General features: G+C 37.9%; 1 long non-coding RNA gene across 1 annotated transcript; it reads right to left on the minus strand.

The window, feature by feature from the left end:
* Positions 1-12,102: 12,102 nt before the first annotated feature.
* Positions 12,103-19,691, minus strand: LOC111090660. The gene is made up of 3 exons (XR_005353068.1): positions 19,376-19,691; positions 13,189-13,557; positions 12,103-12,288 (listed from the first exon to the last, which is right to left on the minus strand). It is a non-coding gene; the product is annotated as an uncharacterized LOC111090660 (long non-coding RNA).
* Positions 19,692-26,998: the final 7,307 nt, after the last annotated feature.

Consider the following 26,998-nt stretch of genomic DNA (forward strand, 5'->3'; position numbering starts at 1 on the left):
AAATAACTATCTCCAAAAAAGGATTTGGGTCCAGAGTGTTTTATGAGCAAGTCCTTGAAAACGTTCAAGTAACAACCCTCATGTTATTTAAACTGTTCCAAGATTACAGAAATGATGAAACATTTCCCAAATTATTTATCAAAGTTAATATAACTCTCTAAACAAAGCCAATGTAGCAAAAAAATAAAAATAAAAATTTCCTTTGCTTTAACTAAGGTATTAACACTATAAATCCAATACTACATAAATAATTTTTTAAAACAATAACATTTATTCTAAAAATTTAAGGATGCTTAATAGTAGGATTTTTATTCAAAAACATTGTTTCAAATCATCCCCACTTATCTGCAGGGAACATATTCCAGGACCCCAGTGGATGCCTGAAACCCTAGATAGCACAGAACCATATACTTACTGTTTTTTTCTATGCACATATGCCTATGATAAAGTATAATTTTTAAGTTAGGCACAAAAGATTAACAGCAATAATAATAAAATAAGACAATTCTAACAATAGACTGTAATAAAATTTCTGTGAATGTGGTCTATCTCAAAATATCTTATTGTACTGTACTCACCCTTCTCATGATGGATGATGTGAGATGATAAAATGCTTACAGTTGACATGAAGTGAGATGAAGGACACAGGCACTGCAACATAGTGTTAGGCGACCATTGACCCTCTGACATTGTGTCAGAAGAAGGATCATCTGCTTCCAGACCACAGTTGACTGTAGGTAAGTGAAACCACGGAAAGCGAGATTATGAATAGTGAACACTCAGGTAAGTTGGGGACCACTGTAATGCACAAAAGAAAAAGTTCATATGATTCTCTCCATAGTTGCTCCAAGGCATCTGAGAAATTTTAACAGTTATTTCTGATAATAACATTAAAAATATAAAGATACCTCATATCATGAGAAGGAACAGTCATCTCAAACACCAAAAGAATTCCCTTTTAAGGTAAGAAATAAGATATAGATGTCCATGACATTGTTATCGTTATTTTTCTGAGGTCTTTGAGAATAAGTTATATTTTGACCTGGAGTGAAAAAGTTTAAAAAAAAAAAAAAAATAAAAAAAATAAAAAAAAAAAAAAAAAAAAAAAGAAAAAAAAGAAAAAGTTTTATGTTAAAGTTTTATAACATAATTGATATTATTGATATTATTAATGGAAAAGAAATTGATACATAATTGATATTATTAATGGAAAAGAAAAGTGAATGTTTTAAGGAAAAGCCACCATTTAGAAGGAAGCCATTTCTCCACATGACTCTCAGGAAAGTAAATCTGAAGGAGTGGAATTTTTTTTAGAACTCCCCAATTCCTCTGGGACCTCTCTCCTCTAGCAAATAACACTTTACTATTTAAGCCACCAAAGTGACACCCAAAGAAGTTAATGCCAGTGGTCTTTGGATATAAAGCTGATTTCACTTATGCCCATCACAGCAGTCTGGATATCTACATCACTGCCCTGTTTGAAATACAATTATGTGATCAGATTTGGGGTTTGGCTTAGTTTTCTCACGATGGATCATTTTTGCTTTAGGAACTCCAGGCCCTGAACCCCAGCACCACATCCTACAGGATGTCCAGGGCTGTCTCAGCAGGTGCATGGAATGCACCAAGACACACCTACCCAGCTAATGCACCCACTGACCCATCCCAGAAACTCTGCTTGCCCTGGAGCAGAATCCATTGGAATGAGTCTACTGACTGACTGCCATGTAATCACCAAGTGATTAGGAATAAGTTACCATTGACTTCTCTGTCTGGCTTGCAACCTTACACCTTCTCCCACCAGTTCTCAAACGGATGTTCATACTTTATTCTCTTCTCTGTGTACCTATGTAAAGACCAATCTACCATCCATAATCTCAGGGCAGGGAGGTGGGGAGAATGTGCTTCTAGCTCCACTTCTGGAACATGAAAATTAATAATTAAATAATGTGAATTAATGAAAAGAAATTGTACCAAAGAGGCAGAACAATGAAAAGCTTCTCAACTTATTTTACTTAATATACCCCTCAAAAGAAAGCCAAAAGAGCACCACATTTTATTTATCATAGATAAAATACTAGCACTATAAATCTAATATTATACCAAAATAATAAATTTTCATTACCAAATCATGTATATTTTTCTCTTGAGGGATTTTTTAAAAAGACAAATAAAATGGAAAGATAACTAAATTCTGGAAAAGAAAATTCCTTTCTTAAAGATGTCATTTCTTCCTCCAAATGAATTATAGGTACCGTATAACTCCATTCTAAAATTGCAGACTTTTTAAAGCTTAACAGAAGAAAAAACAAGTAAAAACAACTGAAAAATCTTGAAGAACAGATAATTAATGCATACTCACATCATTAAAACATATATAAAAGTGTAATAACTAAAATAATGCGGTATGCTCAAGGATGGAAAGAAAAATGAACAAAATAAAAAGGATGCCCAGAATTCTGGCCTTAATTTATATATATAAATTTAGCAAATAATAAAATGGCATTTCAGATCAGTAAGAGCATAATAAAGGATTAAATGAGTGACTGCAGTGAATTAATAACAAATTGGTAAACAAGAAAAGGCTGCAGTCCTCTCTTGAAACACATACACACAGAACACACACACAATTTCAGATAGATTACATGATGAAATGTAAGAAAAAGTATAAAAGAAATATAAGAAAATACAGATGAATATCTTATCCTATAATACACATATGGAAAAAAGTACATATATTTTATTTTCCTTCAAATATTTATTTAAATACTAGTTAGTTAACATATAGTGTAATATTTTGGGGAGAGTAGAATTTAGTGATTTATCACTTATATACAACACCCAGTACTCATCATAACAAGTGCCCTCCTTAATACCCATCCACCCATTTAGCACATCTCCCACACACCTCCCACCCCACCGACCTCCCACTAACCTCCCTCCATCAACCCTCAGTTTGTTCCTTATAGTTAAGAGTGTCTTGGGGATCCCTGGGTGGTGCAGCGGTTTGGCTCCTGCCTTTGGCCCAGGGCGCGATCCTGGAGACCCGGGATTGACTCCCACATCGGGCTCCCGGTGCATGGAGCCTGCTTCTCCCTCTGCCTATGTCTCTGCCTCTCTCTCTCTCTCTCTCTGTGACTATCATAAATAAATAAAAAATAAAAATAAAAAATAAAAAAAGAGTGTCTTATGGTTTGCTTCCCTCTCTTTATTTCCCTTCCCCTATGTTTATCTGTTTTGTTTCTTAAATTCCACATATGGATGAATGAAATATGGTATTTGTCTGACTGTCTTATTTCACTTAGCATAATACACTCTAGCTCCATCCATATTGTTACAAATGGCAGGATTTCACTCTTTCTGGTGGCTAATATTCCACTTTATTTATATACCACATTTTCTTTATCCATTCATTAGTCAGTGGGCATTTGGGTTTTTTCCATAATTTGGCTATTGTTGATAATGCTGCTATTAGAGTGCATGTGCCCCCTTCGAATCAGTATTTTTGCATTAAGTACATATATATTATATAAAAACATATATTAGGAAACTGAATATTATATACAGCTGACACTTGAACAACCTGGGTTTGAAGTACATGGGTCTACTTAGATGGACAATAATAAATACAATCCTGTACTATAAATGTATTTTCTCTTCCTTATGATTTTCTTGGAGCATTTTCTTTTCTCTAGTTTAATTTATTATAAGGATACAGTATATAATACATGCAACATAGAAAATATGTGTTAATTCACTGTTTATGTTTTTAGGCTTCCAGTCAAGAGTAGTCTATTAATAATGAAATTTTGGGGGAGTCAAAAGTTATACATGGATTTTTCACTGTGTGAGGGGTCAGCATCCCTAATCTCAACATTTTTAAGGGTCAATTCTAAAATATGTATGAGGAAATGGAATATAATGTATATATATATTAAGAAATTGAATCTATGGTCTGGTAGCTAATATACCATGAAGTTATTGAGAGGAAATTATGTAAGACAATGATAGCATCATTTAATAAGAAACCTGGGGGACACCTGGGTGGCTTAGCAGTTAAGCATCTGCCTTTGGCTAAGGTTGTGATCCCAGAGTCCCGGGATTGAGTGCCACATTGAGCTCCCTGCATGGAACCTGCTTTTCCCTCTGCTATGTCTCTGCCTCTCTCTCTCTCTCTCTCTCTCTGTGTCTCATGAATAAAAAAAAGAAAGAAAGAAAGAAAGAAAGAAAGAAAAGAAAGAAAGAAAGAAAGAAAGAAAGAAAGAAAGAAAGAAAGAAAAAGAAAGAAAGAAAAAGAAAGAGACTAGACTGAGATATGGTTTGATGATGAACTTAACCTTGGATTTTTTATATGTAAATCAAGGGCTATTTCAATGAATTTGTAGGGGCAGAATCTAGATTCCAAAGAATCGAGGAGTTATTGGCATAAGTGAATGATAAAGCAGTAGAGATAGTATTTACAGATGATTACTTCACAAATAATACTTACACAGTAGAACACAGACAGGTTCCATGGGGATTGTGAACAACATGGATATTGGTTTGCGATTATTCGGGTTAGCCTTAAGAGGGAACATTTCCCCAACTGTCACAGGAAAGCAGGGGAAAGAGACAAACGTCCTTGAAAGTGTGTTTGCCAGAGGGATTCCTGGGTGGCTCAGCAGTTTAGCACCTGCCTTCGTCCCAGGGCATGATCCTGGAGATCGACTGCTTATCCCTCTGCCTGTGGCTCTGCCCCTCTCTCTCTCTCTCTTTCTCTCTCTCTCTCTCATGAATAAACAAGTAAAATCTTAAAAAAAAAAAAAAAAAGGAAGTGTGTTTGCCAGACAAAGTTCATAGATGTCTTTTTGATGGCCTTGATAGCTGCAATTTTTCCCTAAAAGAATTGCCTGAAGAGAGAGAGAGAGCAGAGAGGATGGGCTTGAAGCTTGTGATTTACTCTGAGCGGTATAGACTTTGAAAACGTAGGAAGCTTTCTAGCCCACACTGAGGGCTCTGTAGAGGGTTGAAAATCACAAATTTACCCTGATAATAACAAAGCCCAGGGTGGGATTTTCCCCAGGAAAACTCAACAGGCCGGGCAGAGTAAAGAAGTTGAAAATTTGGCTTAGAAATATAGGTGCCACAAAAGGATAAGCAGGTGAGAGTCAGGGTATTGGCAAGAGTAATTGGAAGGATGAATCATGGGGTCTAGAAGGAACAGAAGAGGAAAGATAGGAGACTGACATTGGGAAACAATAAATGGGTCCAGAAATTGGCAATTTCAATGAAGTTGAGGAAAAGATGTATCAAGGAAATGAAGGCAATAGAGAAACAGGAAATTACAATCAGAAACTAACTGTTGAAGTCTTAGGGGAATATGAGACCATACTTTCTTGCTTTTTTTTAGTTAATATAATGTGGCAGTAGTGGCCCCAAAATATGCCCACATCCAAATCACTAGAGCCTTTGAATATTTACCTTTCATGGCAAAAGGGACTCTGAGGTGTGATTACGGATTTTGAGATGTGGAGATTACCCTGGATTATCCAGTGTCCCCAATATAATTACAAGCGCCCTTATAAGAGATAGGGAGAGATCACAGTGAGAGGAAGAAATGTGACCATGGTAGCAGCAGCTGGAGTGAGGAAGGGCAGAGGTTGCAGAAACTTGAACAGGCAAGGAAATGGATTATCTCCCAGGAGCCTCAAAAGGAATTGACATGCTTGACATGAGGATGTCTGACCTCCAGAGCTATTAGGTAATAAATGTGCCACTAAATTTGTGGTAATATTTTTACAACAGCAATAGAAAACTAATACATTTATTATTAAGCACTTTTACATATTTATATGGGCTATTTTGCATTTTGCTAAAACACACACACAGAGTAATAGCCACAAGGTAAATATCCAAAACTCTCTAATTCTGACTCTCTAATAATTGAGTGACCAAGACTCTTGTCTCTCACTAAACCAAACCAATTATCTAATGCTGAAAAGCCAGTCAAAGTCATTCAAACTCATCTGATTTATTGAAATGAAAGTACTGAAGATGACTGAAGAGGTCCCCATGGAAACACTCAAAGACATTTAGACACTTTCATGCCTACTCAGCAGCTGAGCCATGAAAATTTTTGAGACAGATGACCCTAATTTCAAGTACCATTCAAAGGATTTGGGAGTTATAACAAATGCCTACACTTGCCATAAGGAGATTTGCCAAGAAGAGAGGTAGGCATCTTACAGCCAAGCTCTATCGAAAAAAATATACTTTTAAAGCCTCAGTCAAATCAGTCCATGTAGTAAAATTCTCTCAAGGAATTTTGCAAGTATGTAATATCAAGCACAATAAGAAAGCTTTTTTAAAAATGCTATCTCTGGTTTGACATACGTACACAAGCCATTGATACATTTGATAGAGTAGTCTCAGTATAGATATGTGCAAAAACTGAAATTCATTTATTTTCAAGCAACCTTAAATGTTCTGGGTCCTCAAACCTACACCAGCCTAGGCCAGACGTCTTATTTTGTCATCTCATTGAGGTTTAATATTTAATTTTATCTATGTTTGAAATCCAAACTGTCATCTTTCTCTCTCTCTCTCTCCCTCTCTCTCTCCCTCTGTCTTCCTTTTGCTTGGAGAAGAGGGAGGATGATCTATGCTTACACAGCGAATGACATCAGAGTTGGCGAGTCCTTGCCCTGTCTCCCAGCCCAACACCAAGGGGCTGGAATCAAGTGTTTGAGTGGGGATGAAATTGTCAGCTCATTAGGCAGCTCCATAGGGCCCACCCTTGCATAGTTCCCCTGTCCTCTTCTCCCCTATTAGCAAAGCAACACCTAATCCACCCAAAAGTGTTTGCTTCTGGCAAGGCCCAGCTACCTTTCATGGCAAGCACTCATCAATCCTTGCCAAGCCAAGGGTGGGAACACAGGCTGCCCTGGGGCATGCTCTCTCCGCAGCTCCATCAACAACACCAAATGCTCTGTCAGCTCAGTGGCACACAACACTACCCCCACCCCCAGAGTTCTTAGTGGGGGTGGAGGGAACTTGGGAAACACAGATTTCAACACAAGAGGGTGGAACAAATAGAAACTTCCCTGATCTCTGCCTCCCAGGCTCTCCAACAAGGAAAAGGGAGGGAGAAGGTATTGTTAATACTTCAAGAACCTTCCTTCAACGATTTAATATCCTTGCCCCTTCTGTGTCCTTTATTCTATAAAGACCAAAGGAGTGGGGTTTAAGAAACTGGTTCTGCTGGATGCCTTCTGTTAGCAAATCTCAGTGTGGGACTGGCTTCCAGAAGACATTCCTCTGAACTTAAAAGGTGAGACACTTGGCAAGTTTTATCCTGAACCATGGACTCTAGTTGGCAGACCCAGGGAAGCACAAATGTCTCTCATCATCCCTTTACCACTGTTTCTATATATATAAATTTTGTATTGCAGTCATCATTAATTTTGGAATTTTTTTATATTACAAAGTGGTTTTCCAAAAACAGATCCCCAATAACGCGCCTCCAAGAAATGAGTTTTCCATTTAACCTGGCTCAGTTTGAGACTATAATCCTGGCACTAGTTAAGTTATAATTCAGGGGGTCAGTATATTGATTTCAACAGTCCAGTTGAAATTATGGGCTAAAAGTTTCTGAGAACTAAGGATAGAAGATATAGGGGAGGAAAGCCCCAGAATAAATTGAGTTTGCATTTGTGAGAGAGCCTAGCAATCTGGAACGCTTATTCTGCAGTCAGGGAAGAATAAGCAAAGCTGAAAGAAAGTATATTGTATCTGGGGAATTTCTACTTCCTGCCATGAAGAAGTGATAGGGTCTGGAATTATCTCCCCCACAACTGTAAACTAGAAATGATTGGTAAAATACAATAAGAACACTCATTTTCAAACACTGGTCAACAGAGCTGCTTAGGACTATGATCCCTGAAAAAAGGGAAATAAACCATGTGTGCCCTATGATCACCCTGGCTTTCTGCCTAGAGGCAATTTCCAGATCATCACACTGGGAGGGGAATCCAAAACAAAGCCCAGTGGCCTCACTGAGTTAAGGAGCCCAGAGTTCAGGGAGACTGAAGTGACTAGAATTTGTGGAGCAAAACACTGGACACAAGGGAGTTATGAAGCGAAAGAGCTCCAGAAATCTGTGTGGAGTCCCCTCCATGCAGTCTGGCTGAATATTAACCTTCATTTGAATATGGTGAAGCTTTACAGTTTGAGGGAAAGAACAATTACTGAGAAGCTATCCATTGGATAAATCCAAGAGTTCATATAAGACCAGGAATAGGGATCCCTGGGTGGCGCAGCGGTTTGGTGCCTGCCTTTGGCCCAGGGCGCGATCCTGGAGACCCGGGATCGAATCCCACGTCGGGCTCCCGGTGCATGGAGCCTGCTTCTCCCTCTGCCTGTGTCTCTGCCTCTCTCTCTCTCCCTCTATCTCTCTCTCTGTGACTATCATAAATAAATAAAAATTAAAAAAAAAAAAAAAAAAGACCAGGAATAATTCATGTTCCCGCTTAGCCAGAGTGCACAGGCCTCATTGAATAGACAGGGCATTGCGAAGGGTCAAGTGGTAGTCACATTTTTTGAGTAAAAGCTACTCAAAACCCACTCTTTAAAAGTTTTAAAAGAAGCTTCAAAATTATTAAACTGATCCTAAGAAACTTAACAACCTGCCAGTATAAAGCACAATATTCTTTAGGGAAGAGAAAAAAATCCAGTACTCAAGACAAAATTTATTATGCCTGACATCCAATAAAAATTTCCAGACATGTTGAGATGCAGAAGAACTTGACCCTCTAAACCAGGAGAAAAGTTTATCAACAGAAACAGACCCAGAATTGATAAAGACATGAAATTAACAGGCAAGGACATTAAAACAACTATTATGCTCCATATGTCAAGAAGGCAGAGGGAAAATTAACAGGAGCAGAAGACCAATGAAAGATATAAAAAAATGCAAAGAAAAATTTTATATATGAAAAACACACTGAATAGGATTAACAGAAATTAGAGGCCACAGAGGGAAAAGAATCAACAAATGTGGACATTGCAATAGAAACTATCCAAACTGAAGCACTGGGAATTAAGACTGAAAAAAAAGATAACCTCAGTGACCTATAGAACAATTTATGTAATTAAAGCCCTATGAAAAATTAAAGAAAGGGGGGGAGGCAGAAAATATTTGAATAAATAATGACAGAAATTTTTCCAAATTCATTGAAAAACATATATCCACAAATCTAAGCTCAACAAATACCATGCAGGATAGAAACAAAAAGAGTAAATACATCAAGAGAAATAATCATTTTACTAAAAACAAGTGATAGGGATCCCTGGGTGGCGCAGCGGTTTGGCGCCTGCCTTTGGCCCAGGGCGCGATCCTGGAGATCCGGGATCGAATCCCACGTCGGGCTCCCGGTGCACGGAGCCTGCTTCTCCCTCTACCTGTGTCTCTGCCTCTCTCTCTCTCTCTCTCTCTCTCTCTGTGTGTGTGTGTGACTATCATAAATAAATAAAAAAATTAAAAAAATAAAAATAAAAACAAGTGATAAAAGAAAATATTTGAAGTATTCTTGGAAAAAAGGTACATTATATAGAGAGGAATAGAAATAAGATCCTAGGTTTCTTCTCAGAAATTATGTAAGCCCCCAAAATGGAATAACATCTTGAAAGTAATGAAAGCAATTAACTGTCAACCTAAAGTTGTATACCCAGGGAAATATATTTTGAAAATTAAAGCAAAATAAAGATTTTTTTCAGACAAACAAGTTGAAAGAATGTCATCAGCATTACACTTCAGGCAGAGAACGAATGACAGCAGATGGAATTGGATCCATAGAGAATGAAGAACATTAAATATGAGAAATTTGTGGGTAAATAAAAAGTTGTTTTTCTTCTATTATAATCTCTTTAAAAGTTAATGGATGTTTAAAGCAAAAATAAAACAATATACTGTGGTGTTTAAAATATATGCAGAAGGGAAATGTCTGAAACTTATAGCACAAAGAATAGAGGAGGAAATCTTGTAAGATTATTGCATAATTCATAAATTGGTATGATATTTTTGAAGGTAAGCTCATAATTTGAAGGTGCAATTTGTAAACCTTTTACTAAAAAGGGGAGATATAGCTAATAAACCAATAGTGAAGATAAAATGGAGCGCTAAAAATGCCCAATTATTGAAATGTTCTGTCTCTTAATTGTGGTACTGATTCTATATGTCTATGCTACTATGAAAACTCATCAAATTGTACATTTTAGGAGAATATAGTTTATTGTACACGAATTAGTTCCCAGTGAGGTTAATAGAGAATAATCCAATGGAAAGCAAGAAAAAAGGGAATAAAAACCACACACAAAAAAATGAGACAAATAGAAAATAAATCATAAGATCTTAGAGTTAAATCAAACTATTCAATAATTACAATAAATATAAATATTCTAAAATTTTTAATAGGAGGCAAGAATATTTTGGCTGAGTAAAAAGGCAACACCAAATCATATTTTTTCTATAAGAAATTTATTTTAAAAAGAAAGATACAAATTAAAAAGAAACAGATTGAAAGTATATGCCAGGCACTGCTAGTCATAAGAAAGCTAGAATAGCTATAACAGAAAAACTTCCCAACAAAGAATATTACCAGGAAGAAAGAAGAACATGTTATAATAGTAGAAGAGCTAATTAATCAGGGCACCTGGTGGCTCAATCAGTTAAGAATCCAACTCTTGATTTTGGCTCAGGTGATGATGTCAGGGTCATGAAATCGAGCCCCACATTGGGCTCTCCACTGGGCATGGATTCTGTTTGGGATTCTCTCTTTCCCTCTCCCTTTCCCCCCCACCCCCCCCACCCACATGTGAACATGCTCGCTCGCTCTCTCTCTCTCAGAAAAAGAAGCTAATTAATCAAAAAGACAACAATCTTAAATGTGTGTGCAACTAACAATAGAAGTTCAAAATATATAAGGAAAAAAGTACTAGTTTTAAAAGAGAAATAGACAAGTCCATAATTATATTTGGATATATCAACACTTATCAGTAACTGATAGAACAATTAGGCAAGATATCAATAAGGATATCTTACTTAAGGAACCCTATCAACCAACTAAATCTAATCGACATTTAGAGACCAATCCAATGGCAACTACAGAATACACATTCTTTTCAAACATACATGGGACATACATCAAGGTAGAATGTTTACTGAGCCATATAATCTTAAAAATGTAAAAAGATTGAAGTCATACTAAATATATTGTTCAGCTACAATTAGATTAAACTGAACTAAGTGAAACGGAAAATTCTACATATCAAAAATTGAGTGCTATAACTAAAATCATGCTTAGAAGGAAATTTATAGCTATAGATAATTATTTTTTAAAAGAAGATCTTAACCCAATTCTCTAAACTTCTATTTTAAAAGGTGTAAAAAGAGATTAAAACAAACCTGAACTCAAAGAAGGAAGGAAATAATAAGTAGGAACAGAAATGAATGAAATAGAAAGTGAACAAATAATAAAGAAAATCAATGAAACCAAAGGCTGGTTCTTTGAAAATGTCAATAAAATTGATAAACATCTGGCTACACTGATCAAGAAAAAAGAAAACAAATATTTACCAATATCAGCAATAAAAGAGGGAAATCCTAAACTACACTAGAAATTTCATAGGCATTAAAAGTGTACTGAGAGAAAATCATGAACAAATCTATGCCAATAATTTAAATTTAGATACAATAGACAATTTCCTTGAAAAGAAAAAATTAACAAAGTGAACTCAAGAAGATATATAAAACCTGAATATCCTATATAAATTTAATTCCTAATTCAATGCCCGTGAAGGTAACTTTAGATCCATGTGGATTCACTGGTAAATTTTATAAAACATTTAAAGAAGAAATAACACCAAGCCTTACTTTCAGAAGTCTCTTACAGATTAATGGTTACTAGAGATGGAGGAGTGGGAAAAATGAGTAAATGTGGTCAAAAGGTACAAATTTTTAGTTATAAGGTAACTAAGTTCTTACTCCTGAAACCAAAATTACACCCTATGTTAACTAAGTAGAATTTAAATAAAAACTTGAAAAAGAAGTGTTCATCAACCCATTCTTTTATTATACATTGTTCAGGGACTGATTTACTTAATACTTCTTAATAAGTTAATATACAGCAACCGTGTTGTTTGAACTATTGAAGATAATGCCAATGTTTTTGAAGAAGCATCTTGTCGTTGACCATGATTGTTGGAAGGAGGATGTACATACATCACTTATAAATAAATTCTGCTCTTGGCCATCTTCAAAAAAACAAAAAGATAAATAAGTCCTGGGGATGTAATGTATAGCATGGCAATTATAATTAACACTATTCTATTGTATATTCAAAAGTCTTTAAGAGAGTAGATCTTAAAAGTTCTTGTTATAAGAAAAAAATTATAACTATGTGAGATGATGGATATTAACTAAACTTATATGCTAATCTTATCATAATATATACGTATATCAAATCATTATGTTGTACACCTTAAACTAATATGTTACATGCCAATTATATTTCAGTAAAACTGGGAGAGAAATATTTAAAGAATAAATATTGCTAATATTTCACAACACTTATGACTATAGAGGAGGAAGGAATATTCTAAGAAGCCAGTATCACCTTATTATCCAGTATTACCCTTAGACTCAGGCAAGCAAGGGCCTTGCTCTGGGCTTTTATGCCCCAGAGAGCCCCATACCTCAGAGTGCCCTCCTCAAGATATTCTAAGTCCCACTCTGGAGACTGGGATCAATTGAAACTAACAATGCCGTCTAGGTAGGGTGTATTGAGACTAGATGGGTACTTCTTGGTCCTCGTCCCATATTCTCCCTTCTTTGACCCTCTACCCTCACCTATTATCAACCATATGCCCCATTTTGCTCAAGGGCTCATACCTATAGAGTCAACCCAGGACCCCATGACAAGGTTTTAATTTCAGGACAGATGCCCGGCAAGCAGATTACTCCCTCTGGCTAGCACAATATTGTTTTTGTGGGCTCGTGAAAGATTGGGCTTCCAGAATGATACTGACATGCTGATTTTGAGCAGCTCTCACATCAGACCCGTAGCAAGTTTAGGTTTCTGGGCTACTAAGAGTTCACTGCCAACCCTTGTTTGGGTCCAAGCTACATATTTAGACCTATACCTTGATTCTTACCCATCTACGTTCTGATTGCAGTGCTGCCCACGATCACAGCACCTGCAGGCTGTAGTGTCTTTCACCTGTGGTGGTGAGAATGGTTTACCCTCTGCACTTCCCACATCCTGGTTGATGACCCAATCCTCTCTTTAGGCTCCACAGACATGTCAGCAGTCCTTTGGAAGTGGCTGTGCCTGTCTCCTCTGAGGGTTTTTGAGATCCTTGCTCTGAAATACCCATTGCCTTTCAGATTGATGATGCCTCTGATTGATCCCAGGATGGCTTTAGGTCACACCAGATGACAGGTGAACATTTCGTGTACAAATGGGACTGCCTTTCTTGCTTCACCTATAGACTTCCTCACATCTTCTCCCTGCCAGTGACAATCTATGGAATGCAGAAGTGTGGTCAACGTTGAGAAACATCACATTCTGGAAATGCAGCTATTATAGCTAAGACTTCTACATTTATGCTATACAGTACCGAACAGTACATTTAACATGACCAGAAAATGTAATATCATTCACATTTCCCTGCACACTTTGGGTAAGACCTGCATTTGTGGTCATCATCAGCAAAGCATAGTAATAACTATTACTGTGTCCCACTGGAAGCCACTATTCATGGGTGGCAGTTGGGTGATGTGGCATCATGAGTACTGATGTGATCAACATCAAGTGAATGGCAGGACAGAATTGCAGAGGTAAGATGATCTATGCTGTTTCCATAACATTGGTTCTGGCTTTATGAATGATAAGAGTATTGCTGCATTTTCTCTAGATGGCACATAGAAAATAGGCCAGAGGCAATACATTTGATGATAAAGAACTGGAAGACATGGTTTGGGACCCTAAATAGGAAGAAATGGATACTGCAAAGAAACTTCCTGTGCACCAATTAGATAATAAATAAAAGTATAAATACTTCTTTTTTTTTTTTCTTCACCATACTTCACAGAGGCCTATGGACTTCACAAGGCATTTTTAATCAAATTGTTTATATAGACAAAGGCCTGGCAAAAAATATTTGTTTGGAGCCCCACACATCCAAGGCGCACTCCTACTGATATCAAAACCAAACATATCACACAGAAAAGAAATCTGCAGACCAGTATCCCTCAAGATCACATATACAAAAAATCCTAGTGCCACATTAGTAAGTTAAATCCAGCAATAAAAAGGATACCATGCCACAAATAAGTGGAGTTTATCCCAGTTTTACAAAGTTCATTTAACGTTATAAACATCAATCAGTTCACCATTTTAGCTGAATTAGAAAAGAAAAACCACATGCTAATCCAAATACATGCAGGAAAAATATCTGACAGACTTAAATATCAACTCATGAAAGCATTTTATGTCTGGCAGAGGGGCCTGGGTGACATGTCTTTCTGAAATAGGTAAAGGTCTGATCCTGGTGGGGGGCTGGCTCACAACGGTGTACTTCCTGTACATCCTTCCAAGACTGATGAGAGACTGTAGCTAAGGGAAGACCAGACACACTCTCAAGAGCCCACCACTGGTCAGTGGCAGTGCTAGAATGCAAATGTTTTCCTGTCTGTCTCTAGACCATATCCCTTTCTCCACCTCACAGTGTCTCCTATAAAGAACTATTAATTTCGTTGAAGTAGACTGTATCTAGTATTGTTAGAAAAAAAATAAAAATTGAGCACAATCTCTGTTCACAACAAAATTGTACCTATTTTGTACATTGAGTGTATTTTTTTAGAGATTTTCTTTATTTATTTGAGAGAGAGAGACTGAGAGTAGGGAGAGGAGCAGAGGGAGAAACAGACTCCTTGCTGAGCAGGGAGCCCAATATGGTACTTGATTCCAGGATCCCCAGATCATGACCTGAGCCAAAGGCAGACACTTAACCGACTGAGCCACTCGAGCACCTCTTGAGTGTATTTTTTTATGAGCATATTTTTGAGACATGGATTCAATGTGCAAAAATTGCTACTCTTTTTTTCTATAACTGAATCAGAAGCAAATACAGTTTGGTGGGAGAGCAGATTAAACAATTTTGAAAGCCTTCTTTAAGAAAGAGAATGCAATGCATACTAAAAATTAATACAAACATGAACATTTATTTAATCACAACAAATCACTAATTATACAAAGCTGACAAAGACCACAAACAGAAAATCCAGAAAAGTAACAAATATTATTACTCACTAATGGCCAGCCTTTCCTCTATGCTATGTTTCCCTTACCTTTTTTGACTCATACTTTTTGTTTTTGTGATATGGTCTTCAGTTGGAGAAGCTAGAAAGATAATTTACTTTTTTTCTCTGGCATAGTCAAATGAGTTTATTATTATTAATAGTCAAGATTCGAGCAGCCCAGATGGCTCAGTGGTTTAGCGCCACCTTCTACCCAGAGCGTGATCCTGGAGACCCAGGATTGAGTCCCACATCAGGCTCCCTGCATGGAGCCTGCTTCTCCCTCTGCCTGTGTCTCTGCCTCTGTCTCTCTCTCTCTCTCTCTCTCTCTCTCATAAATAAATAAATAATTTTTTAAAAAATAGTCAAGATTCATAAAACATGCAACTTCACACAGAGATATACTGTTTTCTGTGTGGTTTGTGCCCTATGAACACAGAGATTCTTATAAATGCTATTTCCACAATTCCCATTAAAAAGGAAAACAAACGTGTGTTTGCATTTGTATACACTGCATTATTGATTATATTCCCACAGGAGAGAATTCCTGACCAAAAGCAAGGCCTGAGTTGCCTCTACTTGAGCAACATGAGAACTGCGTGGCATTTCTCTTATCTTTCTCTATACCCTGACCATGACTTGGTTCAATGTGAGAAGAGGGCTGCAAGGCCTCCTACTCTGGAATCAACTCTCTCAGTTCTTCTCCAGCAATCTTGCCTCTCCGGGTTAGACGTCCCCTCATCTGCTCATGACAAGGATCAGGAGTGCCCAACTTTATCTTCTCCCAAACAGTTCCCTGCCTCATGTTTGGTTTGAGGATTTTTACACAGAGAGGACAAGAATTTGACATTCTTGTTCTCAGCTCCCTGTATGCCTCCATCTGTGTTATGTGGGCTTGGGCAGAGTCCCAGAGAACACAGGAAGACATTCAATAAATAAAAGCTGGAAACACTTGGGTTGTCACCCATGAAGGGTCACTACGCAGTGGGATCAAATCATAGGCTCTTTTTTTCAGGTAGATCACTCTCAACAAATGCACTTGAAAGTTTTGGAGTTGTTTAATGTTTGCAAGTAATGTTCCCTGAATTAACTTCTTATTATACAATCTCATTTTTAAAGAAACTGTTCTTTGGGACACACAGAGCTCCATCATTTTAACATCAGTTAAGACTATGGCCAGAAGAAAACACTGTTTCCCTATAGGAGGGCCTGAGTGTAAAACCTCTCTCCAATCTAGCTGTGTAGGGATGTAGACATCAGCCCTGCAAACTGGGAAAAGCTGTTCACGTCCCTGACAATAATTGCTGTTTTTACCTGCAATATACTTCAAGCAGTAAGGGGAAAATTATCAGTCCCATATTCCAGGCACCTCTGCTTCTTGCATTCTTACGCAAGACTAGAACCTGTTTTTACTTACTATGGGCTTTCTCTCATTTTATTTGGGCATGAAATTCTAATGACTTAAAAATAACTTGATACCTATACATATTCCTTTGCAAGTATGAAATTTTGCATTTAAAAAGACAATACAAGAAAAATAATTAGAGGATGGCCCTGTCATGGATCCATATTAAAAGTGGCTGTGCGCAGGGCAGCTGAGTGGCTCAGTAGTTGAGCATCTGCCTTCTGTTCAGAGCATCATCCCGGGGTCCTGGGATCGAGTCCCACATCAAGCTCCCTGCATGGAGACTGCTTCTCCCTCTGCCTATGTCTCTGCCTGTCTCTCTCTCTCTCTCTCTGTCTCTCATGAATAAATAAATAAAAATCTTTTTAAAAATAACAAATAAATTAAAAAAAATAAAAGCAGTTGTGTGCTATTAGCTTCTCTCTCAGGGGGCACTTTCTCCTTTCTCGTGCCCCACTCCCCACTCCCCACTGGTATCCTCTCCTCCACTTCACAGATTTCTTGCCATTTGTTAGCAAGTCGGTTTCTCAACTCATTATTTTTGCCCATTTATCAGCCTTCAGCCCCCTTCTCTTTATTTCTATCCACTTGCCCCGCCCTCCTCAGCAATCTTCATTCTCTCTCCTTTGAAACAGCAGGTTTCATAATCTAAATGGGGAGTGGTGAGCACTCCCCACCACTGAAAGGTTTGATCCCTTTTATCAGAGAAATGACAGGCAAGCGGGCTTGAGACAAGGGTGTGGGCATGGGGACAGAGTGGAACTGGGGGTCTGCCAAGACCCCTGCTAATCTTGAATAGTGCTCTTTTGTGCCCTCCCTCACGTGGGAATAGAAATGGAAAGTACCAGTCCCAGGATCCTGGAAGTATTTTTGTTAAATCGTTTGATGATTGTTAGGTGATTAACATACTGATTGTTGCCACAGACCCCCAAACTCTGGATCTCCCCAAGATCCTTCAGCATTCCCTCATTCCAGCCATGGCCCCTAGTTAGTAAAAAGGAACAATCATGATAGAGAGCTGAAACAAGAAAAGGCAGAATGGAACAGAATAACAATGCTCATTGCCTCTGTGACAACTTCCCAAGTTAACCTTCCTAAAGCTGAAAGGCACCTATTCTGTCTGAAACAGAAAGGAAATGAATAGAGAGCTCAAATAGCATAGGGCTTAGGATGTCAAGCTGCATAATCAGGCACAGTGTTGACTCCCAGCTCTGCCTTTCACTGGCTGAGGGATCTCACCATGAACCCTCTAAGCTTTAGTGTTCTCTTCTGGGAAGTGGAGATACTAACTTCCTCTTTCTGGTAGAGCTGCCGCAAATGTGCAATGAGAAGCTGTGCTTGACTTGGCTGAGAATAAGAAGAGATGGAAACCGGGACTACTCTTTCAATGCAATGTGGTAGAGCCTAAGTGGCAAATTAGAAGTGGGAGGTATTTATTAACTGCACTTTGGGATCTCACAACCTAATCAAGGAACAAAACTCAAAGAAAAGATAACAATATAATTCAGGATAAGGCCAATGTTATTATAGACAATAGCCGTTGCAGGAGACAAGAAATTTTTGAACACTGAGGAAGGGTGTCAGGATGCTACAAAGGGCACAGAACTTTTAACTTTAAGAAATCAGTAATTTTTAATGTACAACAATTGTTATACTGTTTTCATATCCTCAAAGATCAGAGACAGTGGGAAATTACATAAGATTTTGGAGGACAAAATCTGTGACTACCCATCTTGAAGTTGGCCTACATCTTAATTAACGTTTTGCCCTAAGGGTATGGCAGTCTTATCAAAAGGGACCATTGGAATAAGCTCTTAATAAGATAATTGCGGAAAGGGCGATGAGGTTGCTCCCTTCTGCCCCATGATCTTAGGCATCTTTCAGTCAATCACTGATCACATCAGTTCCTATTACCCATCTTTTTTAGGTGGTCTTCAGTCTAGTCATCCACAGGTCAAGGCCACCTTTTCAATACTCCGATACAACCATGTCCTCAACTCTTGTGTAGCCTGCAAGGACCAATCAAGACCCAAGAATGAAAGTATTCTTTTTTCCATCAAACAAGCATTTAATTATTAATACTATAACTTTTTAAAAATTTGATTAATTTTTTAGAAGTAGCAAGTACAAACTTAGCTGTGTAAGGGAAAAGCCAATTATATTGCAGTGTAAGATGAAAGCTCAACAGTTTAGGTCATAGGTGTCAGTTTCCTTGAGCAATTAGAAGAGGCCCTTATGTGGATCCCAGAGGGCAAGGACGTTAGCAAGTTCTGAAAAAATTAGGCTTTCCATACTCAGGGCATCTGGCAAGAATCTAGTGTAGACAGACACTGAGGTTGCTCTGTATTCTCTGCTTTGAACATAGCCAAACTCTAACCCTCAAAAGTAAGTCAAAGTAAAGGAATGAGAATCCTCAGCTGATCTGGCAGCAGAACATGGAGGGAAGAGAAGGAACTCATCACTATGTGGTTTAAACAAGCCAAGTACAGATCAGAATCTGGGCAGGCACATCCTGGTATTGTCAAGGTTAAAATAGAGACAGTGGCCAAAAGGTTTATGGTGATGGCCACTCAATATACCTGTGTTTTGAGTCACACTAGCTGACTCCTTGCCTGGTGTACTGGGATTCCTCCTACCTCTCTCCAGGGGTGGATCTTCTTTTTGTTCTGCTATATCCCATGGTTCTTGTTTCTTGGTTTGTTCCCATTCTGTACTTGGTATATTTCCTAGTAGCATCATAAGAAATGATAAATAGAAATATTCTGAGACTTTGTATGTCTAAAAGCAGAAATTTTGTTTTATCTTCACATGCAAGTGAATAGTTTGAGTCAGCTTAGAATTATGGGTCAGAAAGAATTTTCCTTCAGAATCCTGTTGTCTTCTAGCTCTATATGATTTGCCTCAGTGTTGCTTTGAGAAGTCCAAAATCATTCTGATTCCTGATACTTTCTATGTACCTGATCCATATCAGAGATTCTATTTTTAGAATCTTCTTTTCATACCCAACATGACTAAATTCCATGATGACATGCCTTGGAATGCATTGTTTTCATTTATAGTACTAGGCAGAGAGCCTTTTTAAACCTCTTCTAATTAAGAAACACGTGTCTTTCATGTCTAAAAAATATCTTGAATTATTTATTGGTAATTTCTTCCTTTCACTTCCCTCTATTCTTTGTGCCTGGAAATCCTATTCAGATACTAGACAGCCTAGATTAGTCCTCCAATTCTTCAATCTTCCCTCTAATCTTTTATGTCCTTACCTTTTTGTTCTTCTTTCTTAGAAATTTCCTTGTTATCTTCTAATCCTTCATTTGAACTTTTCAACTGCTAATGTGTTTTTAATTTCCAAAAGCTCTTTTTATGTTTCCTGAATGTTCATATTTTATATCATTGTTCTTATTTTCTGGATGCAATCACTTATTTCTTGAGGCTATTGATAACATTTTAATATATTTTTCCTTATAGAATATAAAACTATGTTCTACAATATAGTTTTTTTATTACTACAAGTTGTTTTTTTTTTTTTTTTGCTGCTTGCTTATTTGAATGCCCCTCCTTCATTTTAGAGACTGTTCTCAGAAGTGAGAGACTTCTTAGTTGTCCATTCATGTTTAAAAGGGAGAAACTAAAAATGCAATTTGGATCTTTGAGCAAGTGGAAAGGATTGTCCACCAAACACTTCACATTATTTGTCTGGACAGCTTGATGATGTCCAATTACATCTGTAAGTCTTTATTTATTTATCAGATACCCCGAGAAGATACTTCAAACTCCTGCCTGGAGGCCTACAGAGTCTAAGGTCTAATTGCCAGTGCTCTGGGAGTCAAATAGAGAAGAGAAATGATGAGGAAAGGTGTCAGCATTCAAGATTGTGTGTGTGTGTGTGTGTGTATGTGTGTGTGTGTTAGTACACAAAGATATACTGTTTTAGTCAGCTCAAGCTGCTATAATAAATACCATAGACTGGGTTGCTTAATCCATAGACATTTATTTATCACATTTCTGGAAGCTGGGAAGTCTAAAATCAACCTGTTGGCAGATCAGTGCCTGGTGAGACCCCTCTTCTGGGCTTACAGAAAGCCATCTTCTCATTGTATCATTATAGTGGAGGGCAGAGAGAGAAAGCTCTCATGTCTCTTCCTATAAAGGCGCTAATGCCATTCATGAGGACCCTACCTATGATGATACATAGAGAGATAGAGAGATAGAGATAGATAGATGATAGATAGATAAATAGATAGCATATACCACACATACATACATATACATAATCACCTGCCTTGAAGCCTGAGTTTAAGAAATGGTGAAGTGTTAGTTGAGAATAGGAGAGACTACAACTGTATTGAATTTTTGTCTCTAATTGAGGGAATTCAGATATGCAATTTATTATGACAATCAAAGAAATTAGGTTTAAAGCCTTAAAAACTTCCATTAAAAATATGACTATATTGAGCACTTGGGTGGCTCAGTCAGTTGAGTGTCTGACTCTTGATTTCAGCTCAGGTCATTATCTCAGGGTTGTGAGATCAAGACCCACCTAGGGCTCCACACTCAGCAGGGAGTCCGCTTTTCCTCCCCCTCTCCCCATGCCCCACTCACACTCCACTTGTGTGCTCTCTCTCTCTAAAATACATAAATAGATCTTTAAAAAATATATATGATTATATTGTATTTTAGACTAGGTCTGAAAAAGAGAAAATACAGTTTGTATTGCAAAATGCCATCAACGAGGATGATGTAAAATAGATCATACTTCTTCTCTATCATCAGATATTGTACCTTCTTTTCCAGGTCCACATAGAACACTGATAGAAATGGCTATACATTAATCCCCAAAGAAAATCTTAATAAATCCCTAGAATAAATAGGCTATGGGGCAAAAGATGGTAGCCACTTAATTGTCCACCTGAGGAAGAACTCACAGCTAAGATCACATTTTTAAATTAAAATTTAAACATAAATATACTAAGTAGAGAGGTAAGCAGAGAGCCTTCTGGACCAAGGAGGTGAATGAAACAATGTTCCTCGAGAACAGGTGCACAGAGAAGACAGAGAGGGAAAGGGAGGAAATGAGGATGGAGAGGTCCTTTCATAGCTTCCCCTCGCAGGAGTTTGGATTTCATCATGGGGGGATTTTGAGCAGGAGAGTGACAAGCAGATTTGCATTTTAGAAAAATTGCCCTAGTTTCTATGAAAAGGAAAGGGTGAGACCATTTCTTTGATAAGAGCATAAAGTAAGATGAGGCACAGAAATGCAGATATGAGGCAAATGGAGAATTATTTACAGCAATGCTGTCCAGTAGAACTTTCTTCAATGATGGACATGTTCTATGCCTGCTCTGTCCAGCACGAAGGCCACTAGCCACATGTGACTACTGAGCACTTGAATTGTGTCTAAGGCAACTAAGGAAATGAAATCCTAATTTTCTTTAATTTCAATTAACGTAAAAAGCTGCAGGAGTCTATCGGGTGGTGGAGCTTTAGAAGATAGAACTCTGTGTGTGTGTGTGTGTGTGTGTGTGTGTGTGACTGTGCATTTTAAAAATGTGTTAAATATCTTTATTGAAGTATAATTGGCAAAAAATAAATCACACATGCTTAAAGTGCACATTTGGATGTTTTGACATATGCATATACCATAAGCCATGGCAGGATCAAGAGAATGAGCACATCTATCCCTCTGAAAGGTAAATATAAAATTAATACACCTGAAAAACAGATGTTGGGTAAACATTAAAGGACATTAAACTTTGTCATCTGTTTCTTTGTTTGCTTTAATACAAGAATGCAGCAAAAAATAACCTGACATCCTTTCTGGCCTTGGTTCTTTCAGGTTGTTTTTTGTTTTTTTTTATTCAATTTCAGAATTATATAAACAATCATACAGCTGAGGCAAAGGTTCTGGAATGGGCTAGAGGCAAGAGATAGGTTCAGATACATGATTTGGGACCCAGAAAAGCACAAGGTAGTTTCTGTACCAGCATTCTTCACTTGCCTCAGGGAGGAGCTGTCAACCATTCCCAGAAGACTTTTTGCATGAAATTTAGTCTACTTTCAATAAATTACCATTATGCCTACACCTAAGAGAATTCTATTGTCCCCAGAAAATTCACCCTGAGATTTAAGATTTTCTGAATATACTTTTTCTTGTGTGTGCATGTGTGTTTTTCATCTTATAGGTTTTACCACTTAAACATTTGTATAACATGGAATTTCAGTCAAGAACACGTATGTGCTTTATAGAGGGTATTAGTTACTTTCAACATTTCCAGGAAACAGAAAGAAAACAATTTGAAAGAAAGTTAACAGGAGGGACGCCTGGGTTGCTCAGTGGTTGAGCGTCTGCCTTCAGCTCAGGATATGATCCCAGAATCAGGGGATCAAGTCCCCATTGGGCTCCCCACAGGGAGCCTGCTTCTCTCTCTGCCTATGTCTCTGCCTCTGTGTGTGTGTGTGTGTGTGTGTGTGTGTGTGTGTGTCTTTCATGAATAAATAAATAAAATCTTTTAAAAAAATACTCTCTTGGCCTAAATATCAAAAGTTAACAGGAAGCATTTTCACTTCTTCAAATGAGGAATTTTTTTAAATTTTAAAACACATCAATCTTAAGATGTGTTAACTTTTTGTCTTGGCCCTGAGGCTCAGAGAACATGCTTGCAGAAGCTTCCTGGGTGCTGGCTCTGCATGGCATTTGCAATGGGACTGGCATGCTACTGGGCAATCTCTCCCTCTCCTGAAGTATATTTATATTTAAAGCAAATTACTATAACTCTTTGAAAAATTAGTCATGTTGACTTATAAACTCTCCTTAAAGGCTGATATGAGCCTCTTCATTTAATGATAGAGATAAGAGAATTCTTTTTATTAAAAAATGGATTTGAAATAACTCTAGGCACCCAACTTAACACTGGCCTTCCATTTTCCTTCACCTTGTAAACCCCTTCCAGCTCTAGATAAAGCAACAGTGCTTCATACATGTATGCATGCATCAATTATTTCATTCAGTAAATGTTTATTGAAAGTTTCCTATGTGTCAGGCACTTTTCTAAGGACCAGAGATACAACAGTGAACAATAGCAAAAAAAAATACAACTGTTATCCTGGTTCACAGGGGGGAAGACAGAAAATTTAAAATAACAACAGTAAATACACAGTAGGTCATATAAGGATAAGGACTATAGAAAAAATAAAATAATAATGTAATAAGAATTGACAAAAGAATGAGAGTTGCTATTTCATATGATTTTGTCAAGAAAGGCACTGATAAGTTGAGATTTGATCAGATTCCTGCAGCTAATGGGGGCGTGAGCCACATAGCTATCTGATGAAAAGGCCATGAGGCAAGATTGTCCTTGGTATGTTTGGGATTGTCTGGGACAGGATAAACCAGAGGTCAGGGAGCATACAAAGAGTCAAACCATGTAAAGCATAAGAATATTACTACAAAGACTTTTACCCTGAGAGCAGAAGTTACTGGCAGGTTTCCAGCAGAGCTGTGATGTTATCTAACAAGTGTTTTTAATAGACCACTCTAATGGCCAGTATGGTAAGGATAGACTTGACATGGTGTGGTAGGTAGAATAATGTTCATGGCCTAATCCCTTGAACCTCTGAATATGCTATGTTACATGGCAAAGGGGAATTAAGGTTGCTAATCAGATGGGAAGAGATAAGGAGATTATCCTGGAGTCCCTGGGTGGGCTCAATGTAACCACAAGTGTCTCTCTAAGTGAAAAAGGGGGCTGAGAGTTAGTCAGAGTGATGCAGTGTTGAAAGACTTGAACGTCACTGTTGTCTTTGAAGCTGGAAGGGGGCCATGACTCAAGAAATGTGTGCAGCCTTTAAAAGCTGGAAAGGGCAGGGAAATGGATTCTCCCCAGGCCCTCTAAAAGAAATGCAGCCAACACATTTTAGACTTCTCATATCCAGAAATCTATGATAATAAAGTTTCTTTGTTTGAAACCACAAAGCTTGTACTAATTTGTTGCAGCAATAAAAGCTAATACAGATGGAGTGCAAAGGTGGAAGCAGAGAGACAGGTCACTGAGCACTTACCATATGCCAGACCCTGGGTTAGACGCTAATGATAAATGGAGAGATGGTTTCTATCATCAAAAAAGCACACAGTCTAAAAGAGGGAGGGAGGGGATCCCTGGGTGGCTCAGTGGTTTGGCGCCTGCCTTTGGCCCAGGGCCTGATCCTGGAGTCCTGGGATCGGGTCCCACGTCGGGCTCCTGGCATGGAGCCTGCTTCTCCCTCTGCCTGTGTCTCTGCCTCTCTTTCTCTCTCTCTCTCTCTATGTCTATCATGAATAAATAAATCTAAAAAAATAAAAAATAAAAAAAAAATAAAAGAGGGAGGGATATAAACAAGTAATTATAGGACAGAGTAAAAACTGCAATACAGATGTACATGTAAGGTTCATTTTATCATAAAGGGAGAAGTAATCAGTATCCTTCCTTTCTTTGGGAATTAGGAAAATGCTCCAAAAGGATCTAGATGAATGTTGAGGAAGAAAAAGGACTGGGCACACCAGATTGTAGGATCAGCACATTCAAAGGCACAGATATATGAAATAGGGTGGGATGGTCCAGAACTATAGTTGGAAAGTCATCAATTTGGTGGACTAGTAAGAAATGAACTGTGAGACCCAGATCATGAAGACTTTTCCATACTAAGAACTGTAGATAGTGGGAATAATTTCAGGAGGCTAATCAGGGATTTAATCTGTTTTGCAAAGGTCATTCCAGGGGCAGTGTGGAGTATATACTGGAAAAGAATAAAACTGAAGGTCAGGATTGAAGACATAAAGGTTTAAGAGAAAAGAGAAAGATACCAGAGTAGTAGACTCAATAGGAGCTGAAGACTGATTGTATGTGGGTGTTGGAAGAAGGGACTGGTCTAACATTACTCTAGATTTAGGTTTGGCTGATTTATCAGGAAGAATTAGATTTTCCTGTGAATAACAAGGACAAAACATAGCAAAGACTAGAGAAGACTGATGCTTAATTTCTTGGATGTAAATCCAGAAATTGGCAGTGTAGGATGAATGACTCTGCTCCACGAAGCCCTCAGAGACCCCAGCTCCTTCCTGCATATAATTCAGTGTTCTCCAGGTGTGGCTCTCAGTCTTGTGGTCCAAGATGGCCATTCAAGCTCCTGTCATCACATTCACTCTGTAGGTAGCAGGATTGGAGAAGGAACAAAGAAAGTAAGGACAAGGGAAAGATGCTAGCAATATTTTAAAGGTTTTCATAAGCCACCATGTGACACATCTATTTGCATTCCTTTGGCCAAAACTTCACCACAGAGAGATTGGGAAAGTAATCTTTTTTCTGAGTGGTCATTAATCCAGCTAAAAATATGAAATTGTATTACTATGGAAGGAAAGGAGAACAGGTATTGAGAGATAACAGTATCTCTGCCCCAGCTGATCCTTAGAGGATGTTATCAATGAACCAGATAGAGAGTTAAGAAGGAAGAGGTGAAGACAAGGAGAAAGAACTTGGTATGTGTCATGCTGAGTTTCAGGGGTTTGGAGACTATAAAAATGCAGCTGTCCAATGGTTGTTAGAAAAACAGATCTGAAGAGCAAGATCAAGAAATGTCCCAGAAGTAAATACTTGGAAATCCTTGTGAGTTCATCCAAATGGAATCTGAAGAATACCAAAAGAAAGGATCAAGAGTCTTGACAATGCTAAAATTTATAAGAAACACAGGAAAAAGGAGTTCAGCAAAGGCATACGGAGAGAGAACCACAGGAAAGTGACATCCTAGAAGATAAAGGGGAATGGGTTTTGAAAATGTGGCCAGAGCAGTTTCAAATCTTAAGAAAGGATATGGAAGACCAGTAGGAGAAGGAACCACACAAATTAGCCACTAGGAGGCAACTGTGAAGGTTGGCAGGATGATTTCAGGGGAGTGATAAAGGTAGAAACTACACCAAAGAGAGTTGAGAAGTAAATAGAATATTTTTTTAATAAGTGGAACAAAAATATACATTTTTAAAGATTTTATTTATTTATTCATGAGATACACAGAGAGAGAGGCAGAGACATAGGCAGAGCGAGAAGCAGGCCTCCTGTGGAGAGCTCAGTGTGGGACTCTTCCAGGACCCTGGGATCATGCCCTTAGCCAAAGGCAGACACTCAACAACTGAGCCACCCAGGCGTCCCCAAAATATCCATCTTTTAAACATGAAAAGTTTATCAAAAAAGAAACACAGTTTGATGGCAGAAACTTCTACAAAGAGAAAC

The sequence above is a fragment of the Canis lupus genome, chromosome 1 (genome assembly GCF_011100685.1).
Source record: "Canis lupus familiaris isolate Mischka breed German Shepherd chromosome 1, alternate assembly UU_Cfam_GSD_1.0, whole genome shotgun sequence".
In the NCBI taxonomy this organism is placed as follows: Eukaryota; Metazoa; Chordata; class Mammalia; order Carnivora; family Canidae; genus Canis; species Canis lupus.